Source organism: Crotalus tigris, unplaced genomic scaffold, assembly GCF_016545835.1.
Source record: "Crotalus tigris isolate CLP2741 ecotype Arizona unplaced genomic scaffold, ASM1654583v1 scf7180000017564.2150845, whole genome shotgun sequence".
NCBI lineage: Eukaryota > Metazoa > Chordata > Lepidosauria > Squamata > Viperidae > Crotalus > Crotalus tigris.
Window position 1 is genome coordinate 711,431 of NW_024096475.1, and position 13,008 is coordinate 724,438.

The 13,008-nt window shown below is 38.7% G+C and overlaps 1 protein-coding gene across 8 annotated transcripts in view; it reads right to left on the bottom strand.

The window, feature by feature from the left end:
* The window catches only part of ATXN1 (ataxin 1), a 349,242-nt gene that overhangs the window by 184,760 nt on the left and 151,474 nt on the right, over positions 1 to 13,008 (bottom strand). For 4 of the 8 annotated variants that reach the window (XM_039348843.1, XM_039348836.1, XM_039348793.1 and 1 more), the window contains exons 1-2: positions 7,342 to 7,810; positions 377 to 506 (exon numbers count right to left, since the gene is read on the bottom strand). The gene's annotated coding sequence lies outside the window, so the exon portion shown is untranslated. Of the gene's footprint in view, positions 1 to 376; positions 507 to 7,341; positions 7,811 to 8,394; positions 8,643 to 13,008 lie in introns of those variants that run through there. The other 4 variants (XM_039348817.1, XM_039348809.1, XM_039348821.1 and 1 more) reach the window with 3 other exon arrangements.

A 13,008-nucleotide genomic window follows, 5' to 3' on the forward strand; every position in this document is an offset into this window, starting at 1 on the left:
CCTCACCTGCTCTTCAATCAAGCAAGTAACAACCAGAATGCAAATCTAATATGCTCATGCAATTAGGAAGACATCTTACTTTATACCAGAACATAACAAACACAACATTCATGGAATATATCAATAGGGACAGTCGATTCTTAGCAGGTGAACTAGGCTTGAAAAAAACCTGGAAACAGAAATGATGCTGTAAACATCATTGGAAATGGTGCAGTTTGTGTAAGACCTCCAGGGCTGAGGAGTAAAAATTATTCTGTACACAGAAGAGGATATTGTGTTTTGTCTCTAATATTAAATTATAAACCGCATCAAAAACCAGAACAAATTAAACTCTTTTGTAAAATACATCATTGAAAAGAAAGTACTATTTTCTCACCTTATTTTGGGAAAAAGAGCACCTTTTAAGGAAAGGTAAAAACTTGTTGCTGTGGTTGTCTTGAAGAGGTGAAGAAAAAAGCTCAGTGCTTAGATTGTCTCTTTAACTTGATGTGTCTGTGATTGAAAATCTGAAGAAAGGCAAAAAATACATGAAAAGCAGTTAATAATTTACCATCCATTTACAAAGTAGCAAGTATATGAAATGCATTTTGAATAAAGCAGAATAATGGATGGTGAAGTGGGCTATAGCTCTCACAGGTTATGCCACTATAATGTCTGTGAGGCTGCAATTCAATGTACATTATCTGAAAAGAGGTCCCATTGAGCTCAATGAGGATTACTTGAGAATATGCCAGATTATATTGCTAAAACCACTCAATGGATTATATTGTTAAAATGACCCAATAGAGTGCATTGCTAAAATTACAAAGACATCCATAATATCTGCAATCGACTTATTGGATAGTATTGGGCAGAATTCAATTTCAGAAAGGAATCCTAAAAAGGCTTTCAGAAGGCCATGCCTCTCAAGCAAATGGGGATTTATTGCAATGCGTTGGTACAATATAGCAAATATCAAAAGGATTTTTTATGGTTTCAGAAAATCATTCAAAATCTGTGACCTTTAAACATAACTCTATTCTTTTTTACTTTATTTTTACATCAAACTGTCTTGCTTGATGTAAAGACTGACATGACAGGTGCTTTCTGGTAAATATTAGCTTAATTTTAAAGAAATTAAGATATGGTATATTCTTCTTCCCTCTCCTCTCTCCAAAGCTAAAATATAATGCAGCAAAATTCAAAGAACCTCATCATGTCAAAAGATAACAATAGCAGACTCGAATCTCCCTGTGGTGAAGCAGACAAATCAGCTATATTTCTTGGTGAGTATTGTAACAAAATAAAATGAGGAAGCAGAAGATAGCATTCATAAATTGTTTGGATTTAGTTAAGATTGACTAAACTGGAGAGATAAATGTAGCTATTTGAAACACACACTATAAAGCAGCAGCTTCACCACAGAATAGCACCAGATAAACCATAATGTAAAGCCAGGAATAGACAGCCAACTGCCTTCCAGATAGCTTTCAATTTCAATCCCTACAATCTCTAGTGAGCACAGCTAAAGATGAGGGAATGCAGGACTTTAAAAGATCTGGAATGCACCAAATAGCCTGCCTTGTGTGAAGCTATAATGTTGTTCTGATTTAATGTGATACCAAATTATATTCATTGTAGCCTGTAAACCATTGTTTCTTTCCTGGAATAGATCGTACATTTCATTAACCCCAAAACAATACAAAACAAAACAAAAAACCTCAGAATCAGGCCAATATAAATGAATTACTCTTGTATGACACAACAGAGGTCAATATTGCCAGATGACACATAAGAATGCTATCACAAGCCTGTGCAATAACCGAGAAAATTCACCTAAATCTGCATCACACAGTTAGCTATAGTGACACACTGAATTCTGCTTAGTACTTGGACAAAATTGTGAAAACCAGCCTATGATGATATCACAGGGACGATATGTATATAGATCTGTCTTCTTTTCCAAAAGAAGTGTCTACAAGAGAAGCTTTCCCATTAAACTAAAATATCAGAAAATAAATAACAAGAATCTGAAACTATTATAGATTGGGGTCCCCAACCCCCGGTCCGTGGACCAGTACTGGGCGCAGCATGCCAGCAACAGGTCCGCACAAACAAGCAAAGCTCCATCCGCAGGCAGCACACAAAACCATGCACTTTCTGGTCCCTGAAAAAACCTCTCTCCATGGAACTGATCCCTGGCTGCCCAAAAGATTGGGGACCTCTGAATTATAGCATATTTTTAAAAGAATAACCCACCTATTATTAGAACATCTAATAGCATAAATAACATAAAACTGTTAAAAAGTTAAAGGTGTTTACTTCTCTATCAGAATGCACCATTCTCAGAACCTCAGCAGAAACTTTTTAGCTTAAACAACAATATAAGAGGAAAGTGATTTAATTAAAAAAAAAGTTCTGGGATCAGCTGAAGTACTTTTTAATTCCATCTGTAAAGTTTATGTTAACAAGCTAAATTCCTGGTGATTTATGGAGATGTTTGTATCATTTTCTTGCAACAATATAGAAGTGGTTTGCCCCTTCGTTCTTCCAGGATGTTTTCCCAATTTCCTTCTCTAGTATATATTATATCCTGGTGGTCTCCCATCCAAATACTAATCAAGTCTGACTGCTTAGCTTCTGAGCCAGAAAAGATAGACCATCATGTATCGCCACCTGCTGGAACTTTATACTTTTTTATTTTAATTAAAATTAAGCTGAAGATTTAATAAAATGGGGCACAATCTATAGTATTAAGAAGATTTCCTTAATATATCCTATTTTCTCCACATATCCCATTTAAATCAGGCTTGTACAAGAAACCTTCTTTAGTGTATTATATCCATAAGTATTGATTTCCCTTTTAAAAGTTCACCAAAAATATCCAGTTTAAATCACAATTTCTTAAAATTGTGACAATAATTCACATATTAAAATTTTATCCAGATGTTTACATCATCTTTGTTTAAATCCCAGTGTGCAGTGCTACCCCCAGAACTCTATAGTTTAATCTACAAGGCTTTTAAAATTAATTTCTTACATTAGTCATATTATAGGGTAACCCTTCATGAGTAATGAAGAATTTTGTTCAGTTCATTGAATTTACTCCCAGATAACTGGAAAGAGAATTGCACTCTAAATCTATTATTTGCACTAAGTACATGAATTCCACCTAAACAGTTAATTATTCACCAGATCAATGGGCCAGCAAAGCACTCAAGGATTCTCTCAACAAAGAAACTGCTTCTTAACAAATTATGCCTGAACTTAATAAACACTTCAGTCAACATTCACTACTGAGGTAGCAAAGAGGGAAAAAAGTGAGGCCTACTTTTGTTCTCATAGACACCAATATATGTAAAGCACTGCCTCCAGCTGTCAGAGCAAAGAATTAGATATGTTTCATTACACAATAGATGATTCTGTAGTAAATACTACCATAAAGATCATCTGACACTTAAAAAATATAATCAGAAAATGTTGCTTATCAAATGTAACTTAAAAGCCCTTGCACTAACTTTTGAAGTCCAAAGTGAAAGCACATCATTCTTCAGATATCTCAGTCATAGGTCTAAAGCAGGGGTGTCAAACTGCCAGCCTACAGGCCGGCCCCATCATCCGGAAGCCGCGTCCACCCCACTGCCGGCAATGGCAAAACCGTCCTGATACAGTGCGTGACGTCATGTGACATTGCGAATTTGACATGTCAGGTCTAAAACATTTCTACACATTCATAAAGCTTTATTTAAAAAAGTCAATCATATCATAGTAGCAGGACAATGAGAAACAGACATTCTATAAAATTAATTCTATGTTCCTCTTTCTGTCACATTCATCTCTTTTTGCTTTCAGACTGCTGGACAGGACACACTGGCTCAAAACAGAAATCTGAACAGAATGTGATGGAGTCTGCAAACTAACAACAGTCGTCCTTAACAGGACTGCTCATATGAGAAACCTCTCTAAAAGATTATCACCAGAAGTGAAGTGGAGACTCCAGAGAGAGACAGAAGTATGCCAATTAAATATAGAGATGAAAAATATGCTTGTAATAAACAATACTAAAAATAAATTAAACAAACATTTCCAGTTTCAAAATGGTTAATACAGAGATGAAGGTTCCAAATACTAATAATGTGATAAATTGGAGCAAAGCAAAATACAACTTTTTTAAAAATCAATATGGGACAAAGAAATATACAAATATGAATCTTTGGCATTGCTAATGTGTTTTACTTTGCATTAAAAATGTATTAACTATAATAAAAAGCTTTGCTCTTCCCTAAATTTAATATTGTGCTTGAAACAGTGATACAAAATAAATAAATAAAGCTATTGGAAAATTGTGTAAACCATTAAAGAAACTGTTAAAATATTTATATTACCGGTATGCTCACCATGGCCTTCAAACAAATACATTGTTATTATTAAATTCCAACTTGTTTTATTTTCTCGAAAGCCTTCCCTTACCTGTTAATAGCTAAAACAAATAAAATCTATTTATATTACAATGAAATAACAATAATTTTAGACTAAAATGCAATGTTACCTGCATTAATTGCTGTAGTTCAGATTAAAAATAATTTCTACAAATTCATAAACTAAGACATCAGGATTTTTAACCTTTGCATTCCATTGACAGTACAGTATCTTGTATGACTCCTGCCTTCAAACGGTTAAGCAACAAACTCAAATTACTTTACTGAAACAGATTATTTTTTTTTAGTATAAACTTTGAAGTTTTAAAAAGCTACAGGCATTTGTTGGTCTACAAACAATACATGTTCATGACATTTGCATGCTACACAACTTTCTATTTACACAAAACACCTTTAGGGGAAAATCTAATGATAGTATTTAGGATCCAAGATAACCTTAACATGAATTACTTACAAACCTACATGCTTCTGACAAACATTGTGTAAATTTTAGAAACTGGGATGCAAAAGTCATTCATCAATCAACAACAGAGCCAGAAAATGCATTCCAGGAAGCTGCAAGCTATTATGTTTACAATATTTTTTAAGGGTTGGAGTCTTTAAATTCCTGCAGTGGTCTGATATTCTGAACATACAAGACACATTTGGACAATAAAGATGATATAGACACACATAAAAGAAGTTGCATTGGCCAGTCTTGTGAAAATATAGAGGGACTGGTTAAAAATTCTCTAAAGCTTGTTTCATTGCAGATGGAAAAGAATAAAAAAGAAAAATCTGAAATCTCAGTTCTCAGCATCAAATTAAATACCTATTAAATTAATCCTTAAAAGTAATCCAATTAATAAAATATTATGCTGGTAAAAAGCTGCTGTCATTCAAAATAGGTATGGATAGTCCCACTAAAACAAAGAGGCAAGCAGCCAAAGTTGCCTGTCCTACAAAGCTGCCCTAAAGGATTTCTTCAAAGTAAAATGCCAACCATAAACCAACTAAAACTCAAAGGAAGTTTAAACTTTAAGAGAAGCTCCTCCAAGTTTAAAAGTAACCACAAATGCCTTCTGGTAGTTCAAATAATAATACCTTTCAGTTAAACATTTTCAATTACATTCAGAAATTCACACAGAGAAGAGGATGAACCATTACCACTATTTATAATTTTACAAGCCTCTGAAAAAACTAAAAAAAAAGAGAGAATATACAGCAAGCAGCTTAACCTAATTTCTAATGTGAAGAAGCACTCATCTGCTAAAGCCCTATAAACAAGAAAAATAAAAAATACGAATGCTGTACAGAACATCTTATGACTTTCAACTCCTAAATTCAAAGTTGAAATTACTCCAATATTACATGCAGCCTAATTTTTTCCATTTCAATTTTTATACAAATTATGTACATCGCATGCAGAGGCAACACATTTAATAATACACAAGTGACTAAAAAGTTGTTCATGCCTGCGACATAAGCCCATCTGAGGTACCCCAGTCACAAGAAAAATGCACCTGAATGGACGATGAATACTGTCTGTTACCATGGCACCTCAATCTAATTACATGACTGATCAGGGCTAGAGAGAGTGCAGTGAAACCTACACCAGTGACATGTCTCTACATGACTGCACACACATACACATACATATGCACGGAGAGAAATGTGGAAAACCTATCAGCTTTTTTGCTTCTTTCTTTACAGTCGATGAGAATAAGGACAGTTCTACTCAACACAAAATGACCTGTAAAACAGTTAATAGGAGAAAAATAAACCTATAACTCTAAGTAATACAGTATCTCATCAGTTATCTCTTCCTCATTCATAACCCTTGTTCTGAGAGTAATAACACTAGGCTGTCCTCACCAGCCAGCCAAACAAATCCACACTGACTAATGAAATCTGAATTTGCTGTTAAGGTTTCACTGGAGATTGTAATAAACTGCCCCAGAATGTCACCGAAGTAACTGGTTACACTAAATCATATCTAATTTACTAACCCTGTCAAAACACAAAATGTGGATTGTTAAAGATTTAATCATCTCTCCACCATGAAATATTTTGTATTCAAATATGTGTAAAAAAGAATCCACAAACTAAGACATGCAACTACATAATTGTGGTTACCTAAATACATAATTGTAAAACTAATTATTATGCACATTAGGAAATTATAAAGTATGGGATTTCCTTCCTCCTCCAATTCTATCTGGGTTTATAATCACTAGGGAAAAATATTATTCTGGAGGAGTCCCTATTGCATACCTTACGGTAAACAAAATAAAAATAGCTTGTTCTTGTTAGCCACATAGTGTGGCATTATATAACAAGCTTTCAATTTGCTCTCTTTTCATCATTGGATTCTGATCTTTTTCTTTCTTTCTTTCTTTTTTGCTGCTCTTTTTACAAAATCCAAAACACCTCGGGTATCTGCCTTTTAAAATGTTATTTTGTTGTTACCTTAGCATTTCAACATAGATCGACTTATGCAGAAAATACTTTCTAACATTTGGGGGGGGGTACGCAATTGTTTCAAGGCTTCGAGATCAGAATAAGGTTTCGGGAAACTAAAACAAGGTAACTTTTGCAAAATAATTTAAGAGAGAGTGACGGGAAGCAGGACAGCACCGAGAGACACAAAATAAGATTCAAAGGCAGCGATACACGGAATTGTCTCTCTTCTTCTCCTCCCCCCTTCCTTTTTCTTAAAGGGGGGGGCAACTCTGTCGCGTCTATTAAAAAAAAAAAAAAAAAAGCCAATCCTTCCTGGCAGAATCTTGGCAGCCCCTGGAAGGTCCTGCACGGTGCGTCTTTTCTCCCAGGGAAGGGCGGAAGGTGAAAAGCAGAAGCTGCCGGGGAGGATGGGTCAAGGTGAAGGGGAACACAGGCCCCCACCCTACCTCCTCGCCCGTGCCCAGCAGTGGCCTTTACTCACTCACTGACTCCTTGCTGTAGTGCCCGGAGGAGCCTCCAGCCGATTTGGGGCCTGAATGTAGGAGCATAGTGGAGGAGCTGGAACTGCTACCGCTGCTGGGCACATCCCAGTCCCAGCGCCGCCTCCTCCTCCTCCTCCTCCTCCTCCTGCGCCGCCTCTTCGCTTCATTCACCCCTCCGGCAACCACCCAGCCCCGTACTATACAGTGCAGCGACGACGGGCCCGCCCTACTATCAAGCCGGGGGAGGGGAGAAGGGCGGGCGCTCTTCCGCTCGCCCTCGGCAGCCCAGCCGGCCTTTAGCAGCGGCAAGAGAGGAACGCGACTCTAGCCAGACGGCGGCGGCCAGCGAGGCAACCGGCGGAGGGCGTTGCTTCGGGACGCGCTCAAAACTCCGCGGCCTGTGCTAAGCCGCACGCTCCCCGTCGCCCGACTTCCCGCACCAATGGTTCCCCCGGGCGCAGTCACGCACTTCGGGGGACAAGGCGCGGGCAGCTCTCTCGGCAGCCCTGCTTAACGCCAATGCGCGCCCTGGATGCTTTATAGAGAGGAGGGAAAAAGCCAAGCCAGCACCACACAAAATGTCAAATGCACGCTGGGCTTGGGGGCGGGGGGGAAGGGGGTCATACGACTTCCTGTTCTTTACTCTCTGCTTTTAAGGAGGGTGCGGGGGGGGGCATTTCTCGTATGCCCAGAATGCAAAGAATTTCAGTCGGCACCACCCACAGCACGTAAAAATAACACCAGCCTGGCCTGGTTTCTCCTTCCTCCTCTCGCTCCAGCCTCCTCGACACGAAAGCCGGGGGAAGGTGTTGGGGGGGAGGGGGGCAGAGAGAGGAGGGGGAGGAGAAAAAACGAGAGGAAGAAAGACGCGATGCAATTTAGAGAATTCTTACAGGGCGACTTCCAACCCGTGGCATAACGGAGCGTTACGTCGCCCTTCCCCCTTTCCAGTAACCTTGTATGTGTTTTTCCAGCTGGAAATATCTGGAGGCTTGCCGGGGGGGGGGGGGGAAGCGAAAGCAGGGGAGGAATTTTTTTAAAAAGCCACTTACTGTATAAAGTGTCAATGGAGACTGGGGTGTGGGGAAAACGGACCGGAAAAAGAAATACTTGCCAGTTGATCTCAAGGGTTCAGGATTTTATTTTATTTGGCTTTTTTTTTTAAAAAAGAAAAAAATAATTTATTTCTCCTCCCCTTCGGTTGTGATACAGTTGCTTCCTTACCAACTGTAATAGAAATGATGTCTGCGGATAGAAGGTCGCTCCTCTCTTCTCCAGTATGTAAATGTGTAATAGAAGGCAAATATGGAGCAGTTGGCAGCCTCTGCGTTAGCTCAAGGATCCTACTTCATGCAAAGGGGTGGAGGAGAAGGAGGCAACTCTTTGTCAGACGGCCAAGAGAGCCACACAGATTATTGCATACGCACAACAGAGCCTGGCCAAGCCAGCCTTAACCCTTTCCTTCTAATAGCAAAGAATGTGGGGTTTTGTTACCTTTGCATTTCTCTTTGCCTTTCTGTCATGATTCTCCATCCTAAATTAGGCACATATTCTTTCCTATGGGTCTGTCATCTTCCTTCACTGAAGTCCCCAAACCTTATGAGGCAACTATTGCTTTTTTAAAAAGAGACTCTTGCAAGTGATACCATTTTGAAAAAAAAAAAACCTAAAAACTTTCTAGTGTGCATCTATACTCAGAACGGACAGTAACTTTTATAGAGTTTGCTCCTTGATAGGAAGTTGACCTAGTAGTTCATACTGAGGCGTTACTGTAGTAATGATCAGAGCCATGAGGAGGAATTTTGTCCTATGTCACAGTAACATGCAAAGAGTTGAGAGATGCTTGCACCAGGTAACTATACAAATCCATCACTGTTTTGCACTTCACTGCTGGCATACAGTGTTTATTCTCTTTGTTACAGAAGCTCAGCTACCTCAGCAGTTACGTGGGTGATAGTGGGAGAATTGGCAGTATACCCAGATAACACTACTACTCAGTGACCTGCATCAGTTTCCAATAGACTTCCAGGTACAATCAAGCTGTCGGTTCTCACTTTTAAAGCCCTTTCTGCCATGGGACCAGTTTACCTGCTCCCTGATGGTTTCTGCCTTTCCACTAGGTTCTCTTGGTGAAACAGCATCACCTTGTGTGGCCTTGGGAGTGCCCTTCCCTGTCATGGCACTGCCTTATGCAACAGCCTCCCCTCCCTCCAGATATACGGAAGGGCTCAACCTTGTTGGCCTTCAGGAACAAGGATATTGATAGAACTACCTAGTGCAGACATGTCAAACACAAGGCCTGGGGGCCGGATGCGGCCCGCAAAGTGGTTTCATGTGGCCCGCGAAGCCATCCTGGAAACAGTGAGGGAACGGCCCCTTCTTCCTTGGCCCTGGCCCAGGCCAGCTGGGAGCCAATGTACAATTTTGTGGTGGCCATCTATGCTGAAACACATTCAGTCTTAGCTCCATAAGAACATGCCCCCCCCCGCATGGCCTGAGAGGAACAGTGAGGCTCCTCCAGTGGACCATGCCTTGGCACTTGCCCTGGTCCCACCCCCTTCTGCCAGAGACCCTCAGATCTATCCCACTGCTGCCCAGGTCCCCACAGGCATCCTTGACATGAACGATGTAGAACTGACCACACCTACTCAGTAGGCTGCACCCATCCTAGCCACAACCACCCAGCCTCCTGAGGGCAACTGCAATGCTGATGCGGCCCTCAATGAAATTGAGTTTGACATCCCTGACCTAGTGGTTGTGCTTGATTGGCAGATGCAAGTTTTATTGGGACTTCAACTTTTGTTGTTGTTGTTCACGTGGCTTTATCTTCTAATTATATTGCTAGCTACCTAGAGTTCCTTGTGTTAGGTGGACAGCCATAGACATTAGTTTAATAAATAAATATATAAATTTAATATCTCATTATTTTTGATCATAGAGAAATGTCCTATTTAATCCCATAATAGAAATACTGTTATTTTAGCTGCATATAGCAATTACTCCACACAAAGCAGTACGTGAAGAAGAAATATGGGATCTCAAACAGAATAAGAAATATTCCTTCATTAAGTTAAAAAAATATACATGGGAAAGCCATTAATTAAAAAAAAACCTTAGATACTGCACCATGTTACCCTTTACAGAATAATGGACTACTTGATGTTGTTCCTCCTTTCTCCTATTTTATTATGTTATGGAAAACTTAACATGGAGATAGTTGAGTTATTTATTGTAAATTGAAGTTGAAATGAAGCGTGAGCCAAAATTGAAGGGAACCTGATTAGCTGTGATTAATTGGATATATGATCGATTAGTCTTTTGCTTTCCCCAAACAGATCAACCATTATAAATCTGAGGTATTTTAGGCTTGTCCATAAAATCTATTTTAACATGATACAATTACCTATCATTAACTTAATCATTGTGAAATTTTCTGGGTTTGTGAAATGCACTGAACCATAAATTAAGCACATGTTAGGTTTGCACAACAGGATTCCCTAAAATAAGATTGGGCAGATTGTTGTTCATTGTGTTTTGTAAACATAGACCAAGTTTGAGAATGGGGTTGATCTTGTGGAATTGTGTATGTGAAAACAGTATTCTTCAGAAAGAGTGTTCAGGTTCCCAAGTTAGTCAGATATCACGTTATGTTAGAAAAACTGTTGAAGAACTTCAATGCTCCCCAAAATGGCATATTGACACTAGCTAAAACTTTTAAGGACTTTCATAACAACTAAAAATCAAAAGGTTAAAATAGTACCTAGCTATTTCATTAGAATAAAAGACTAAAGCCAGTTTTGAAACAATAAGGCTGGTTTATCAGATCTGGCAATCTGAACTCTAGACAACCTGATAGAGTTTGATAAATAAGTTTTCACTTGGAGTTCTATATTAAATGCAGTAATCTAACAAACGTACTGCTTTGCGTGGAGTAATTGCTATATGCAGCTAAAATAATTACTTAATCAGAATTGAATTATGGTCTAGCTGTAAGAAATGGCAAAAGCTACAAGAAATCAATCTGAACTTTTTCAGCTTAATGCCTAAATACACTGAGGAATGTATTATTGATGAAAAAGTCCAAGTTATTACAATTTAAAACACACCCAAGAGAACAGGACATCATTTTTTTCCTTTCTAAGTGAGGGTCTCCTACTTTTATGTTATTTAATAATGTTACGGTATCAGCAACCAAGACAGATTTTATGTCCTTTCCCTTTTAGTAACCTCCATAATAGAACTGGGGCCCATCAGCATCAATGCTAGAAGCTCTATAGAATCTGAGGTTCTCTCAACAATTATATTGCATCATCTCAATACATCAGCATGATATCCAGAGTATAAGCTGCAAATCAGATCATTGATATATGGCAGTAGAGATACAGAAAACTATTCTGCCATCTTATGGTCATCCATATTTTTGCAACCCAGTTCTGTTACCTTTTAGCCCAGTGGTTCTCAACCTTTTTAATGCCGCGACCCCCAACCGGTCGTAAGTCTAGGACTACTCAACCGGTTGTAAGTCGAGGACTACTCAACTGGTGCAGCACCATTTGCAGAATGGGACTTTTGGCGGGCTCAGCAGGGCAGAGACAGCCTGGACAATTCCTATTGGCTTTTGAAAGCCAATAGAATTAGACTCTATTCAAGAGAGTCTATTCTATTGGCTTTCAAAAGCCAATAGAATAAAAGGGAGTAGCACAGCTAAGGAAAAGGGGAAACAAATGGCGGACTGTGTTGTTTGGTGACCCCCGTGAAATGGTCGTTCGACCCCAAATGGGGTCCTGACCCACAGGTTGAGAATCACTGTTTTAGCCCATACATCACATGTGCATGCTTCAAAAATTGTTTAAAAGAAATGCTTCTCCTTGAATTTTGTCATATATTCATTGTAACTGTTTATCTTTTGCTCTGCCTTCTTTGCAACAAAACAAGAAAAAATGCTGGTGCTTTAAGCTGTCAGTTCATTACAGGTAATGTAAATCAGCCATAGCATTTTGCATCATTTCTGTAAAATTGTGGGGCTTTTTAAAATAAAGACCTGAGAACTGCTATGGTCACCTGAATTCTGCAGCACATCTTCTGAATTATTTTCAAAGCTTCACTTTGGTGTAGTATTGGAGTACTTAGATAACAAAACTCATCTAATGCCTTTGCTCTTTATTCAAGAAAAAAAAAACCTGAGTTGTGAGGCTCTTTTACAATAGTGCATAGTTAATGTGCCAGGAGATAAATTGTTACTTGAAGATTCATCCAGTTCAATTGTTGGCAATGTAGTATATATTATTATTTTGCACACAAACCTATGTACATAGACTCAGCTTGACATTCTAAATGCAGATACACTGTTCAGAAATTATTCCACGATGACATATGAGATAATGTATACACTATATGTGCTACAGGTAGTGCAGCTACTGTATATTTATGACAGTGGAAAGACATAACATAGCTTTACATTCAGATACGCTGCCTTAACATCATCACTAAGTACTGCAAATATTCCTCCCAGCCTGAGTATTATATTCCAAATAATTGTCATACAAATAACATAATTGGTCTCACTACAGCCTCTAGTGAGTAAGAATAAATCATTTCTCAAAAGCAATCATACAAGCTCGAAGAAAACCTTTTTGGAAACAGCCAAGTACTTTGATTGGGGCAAT